Raw genomic sequence first — 3414 nt, forward strand, 5'->3', positions numbered from 1 at the left:
TTACATGGTTCAGTAGATGAGACCTTTGTCTATATATCAGTTTATAATAATGTGGTATTAAATAATAAAAACTAACTTCTAAAACATGTTTTAGAATCGTGTGTGTGTGTGTGTGTTTTCTACCCTCCTTTTTAATATTAAATGTAACCAATGTTCTCAGTAAATTACACATAATATCATGTTCATTTGATGTTTTAATGTTTTAACAATAAATGGAAAAAATATATATATTTATTTCAAAATGAACAGAAACCTTCTGACTGTGTTAAATACTGAGGGAGTTGACAAAAGTCCAACTGAGGTTACAACAACTGATTGACAAGACAACAAATTAAGACAACTAATTCATTTTTAAATAATATTTAATTTACAACAATCCTTTTAGTGGTACAGTATACGTCTCATTCTGGGTCTCAGTAGCTCACAGAATAAGAATGTTATGTATGTTAGGTTGAGTGTAATGATAAGCATTATTATGTGCTTCCCTGTAGCAGCAACAGAAATGTTCCCAATGTTCCCAAAGGATCTGTAGCCTGTCTTTAAACTGCATCAATAACGTACATTTTATTTGTGCCGACCTGCATGACTTACGCAGTGGGAAACTGACATGTCGACTTTCTATGAAGTCCATTATCAATTATCGGTGATCAGGTTGTAAAAAAAATTAAATAAAAATAGTGTACAAATAGTGTATATATAGTGTATGTATATATATATATATATATATATATATATATATATATATACAGTGCTTAGCATAAGTGAACACACCCATGCTAAAGTTGACTAAAAAGAGGAATAAAAAAAAAATATTTTTGGAAATTTATCTTAATGCCTTAATTGAAAAAATGAGGAAAACTCAAACCTTTAAGGACACCAATTTTCTTTCTGAATGAATAATTTAAAAATAAAAATCTGCCTGCCTCTATGGTAATTTAACATAGGGCTGTCCTGACTTATGCACCCTGTATTTTAAGGAAGAACATTTATTTATTCACGATACATTATTCATTCACAAAGAAAATTGGTGTCCTTAAAGGTTGTAGGTTTCCTCATTATTTTAATTAAGGCATTAAGATCAATTTCCAAAAGATGATTTTTTTATTCCTCTTTTTAGTCAACTTTAGCATGGGTGTGTTCTCTTAATAAAAAATATTAATAAGTCAACTATTTTTAATAGTTTTTATATTTTTATACAGGCTATATGTAAAATACAATTGGTAAATGTATGTGGCAAGTGTATCTCAGACGTTTTGACATTATGAAACTCATTATGATTCAGGACCTTCTGGATACGACAGCAAACACAGAGTGTTCAAACATCTTTCTTTATAATTGATTGAATTTCAATAACACATTTTAAACCATTTGCATTTCCTGAAGGAATTACTGTAGATCTAACTTCTCGAAAGGCAGAAGTCATTTTTATGAATCACTATTCACACTTTCACAATGTTTGTGGGGTTTGTGCCACTATGGCCTACTTTGTACTTTCTGAATAAAAATAATATAAAAAAAGCATTTCAATTTAACTTGAACCTAATGTATATTAGGTAGACCTACACTGTCTTTTAAATGTAATTAAAAAATAAATAAAAAACGGAAAGTGATGTGCATTCAGTGAGCATCAATATTTAATCCCAATACATAAATATAACTGGGATGATGAAAGAGAATCAACAAGGTAATGGAAAGGAAATGTTTAAACATCCAAAATACAAACATAGGTAGTATCTTCAATCAATCGTAACGGGTTTCAGAGAATTAGGTTTCAAACATGTCAAACAGACCGTGACAAGGCTTATATACACAGCTCTGCTGGCATGCTATAGTGGATCAAATAATGGTACTATAAATGTTTGGGTTAGCTTATAAAGTTTTTGTATTAATGGCTTGTGCCTAGCTTATATTTTGAATTCATCAAAGACAGCGATTTGTGAACACATCAAATTTTGACATCAAGTTCAATAACAACAAGAAAAGCTAAAAAAAAAAAGACCCTTTTTTACATTTCCAGGGTTTTTACACTCTAAAAAATGCTGGGTTGTTTCAACCCAATTTTGGGTCAAATATGGACAACTTTTTTCCCTCACAATTGCGAGTTTAATTCTCACAATTGTGACTTTCTTCGCAATTATCTTTCAGATCGTTTCATTCCGTGGCGGAAACAAGCTTCCATACTTCCATACCACGAAATAGATAAAAACTAAAAGATAATTTCTCGCAATTGTGAGTTTATATCTCACAATTCTGACTTAATAACTCGCAATTGCGAGTTTACATCTCACATTTCTGAGAAAAAAAATCAGAATTGTGATTTTATATCACGCAATTCTGAGAAAAAAAGTCAGAATTGTGAGTTTATATCACGCAATATATATATATCAAGAATTGCCTTTTTTATTTTTTATTCAGTGGCGAAACATTAGCGTCCACACCGACACATATTAACATTAGTTTATTATATGCGCACGCTGCAGTTTTGTTGTCTGACACTTTAAATGCTATGAGCTCATTAAAAAGGTGGATTCTGACTGAATGTCATTGTTGGTTTTTATCATCCATTAGCTGAACATTATTTTCTGAAAGTGATTTCAATTAAACATTGTTCCTCTGTGTCATTATCGTTATAGTTGTGGTGTGGACATCCCAATTCTCATACAATTAGAAGGTTTATTAAAACTTTATAGTTATAGCTAGTTATCGTCATTGGTGTAAATGGGACTTAAAGCTGCACTATTATGCCTGGGATCATCACAACACCTGCTGTGTTTACAGAGGATTTGATGACTACCGCTCCAGAAAGACGACTATTAATAATGTAAATCTCACAAGTTAGTTTTATAGGGTAAGTAACACATACAAGATAAACAAAATTTTATTTATTGTATTATGATAGTTATTTTTTTAAAGCAATGTCAAAATGAAAATGAAGAGATTGAAGCCACTGGATTTTAATTACAAAAATATAAACATGCAAAAATATAGAACTGATTGCTTGATTATCTTTTTAAAACTCCCAATAAAAATAACTTTATAACATATAAAGCACAAGGGTCTCTCAAACGGCAAATCTCAAATGTAAATGCAAGGTAGACATTTAGGGCATGAATTTTACAGTGCGTCTCTACAAATTGGTTGAGCCCCGAAGTTACAATCAAACCAACTATCGCATCCTTGTTTATTTTGAGATGATAACAGAGATAAACACTGTTTTGAGTGACAAAGTGTTTTTTTTTTTGTCACCAGGGTTTGCATAAACTTTGTTGATTCTCAAACAGCTATTATTATTCAATGGAAAGATAACATGCCATAATAATGCATAAGCCTGGGATCCACCTTCTGATCACAGATTAGATGGTCCTAAAGTAAACTAAGAGCTAGTATAAAAGAGCTAGTCCTGACAGACAGCTC

The sequence above is a fragment of the Phoxinus phoxinus genome (genome assembly GCF_949152265.1).
Source record: "Phoxinus phoxinus genome assembly, chromosome: 25".
Lineage (NCBI taxonomy): Eukaryota > Metazoa > Chordata > Actinopteri > Cypriniformes > Leuciscidae > Phoxinus > Phoxinus phoxinus.